This window comes from Arachis ipaensis, chromosome B10 (assembly GCF_000816755.2).
Source record: "Arachis ipaensis cultivar K30076 chromosome B10, Araip1.1, whole genome shotgun sequence".
NCBI lineage: Eukaryota > Viridiplantae > Streptophyta > Magnoliopsida > Fabales > Fabaceae > Arachis > Arachis ipaensis.
In genome coordinates, this window is record NC_029794.2 from 129,692,973 (window position 1) to 129,693,593 (window position 621).

Consider the following 621-nt stretch of genomic DNA (forward strand, 5'->3'; position numbering starts at 1 on the left):
TGTGGATCTCTGGCCTTACAATCTTTGAGTAGTTTAAATAAGAAATATGTAAAATGTAAAAAAAGATATTAAATAATAAAAAATCACACTTTATAACTAAATAATTGAGAGAATAAGATTGAGAGATTCACTCCCATAACTTTTATTTGCCCTCGTTATACAATTAAATTTAAACCCATAGCCCACATTGTTAAATACTTTTTAAATAAGATTAAAAAAATATGTAAAAAAAGATATTAAATAATAAAAAATCACACTTTATAACTAAATAATTGAGAGAATAAGATTGAGAGATTCACTCCCATAACTTTTATTTGCCCTCGTTATACAATTAAATTTAAACCCATAGCCACAAGAACACATTGTTATTGAACTCTCCACAACCACAAGCCAGCAATGTTATTGAATTAGCTTGTTATATTTTATTTTAATCCTTTATAAATATATAAATTTGCTTTCAAATATTTAATAGAAAATAACATAATATTTATTAAAAAATTAATTTATTTTTATAATTTTGTTTAGTATTAAAAAATATTTCAAAAGAATATCACCATTGCGTATCATAAATTTATTTTTTTTAGCAACGATATCAGTTGAAAGAACTTTTTAAACTATGAA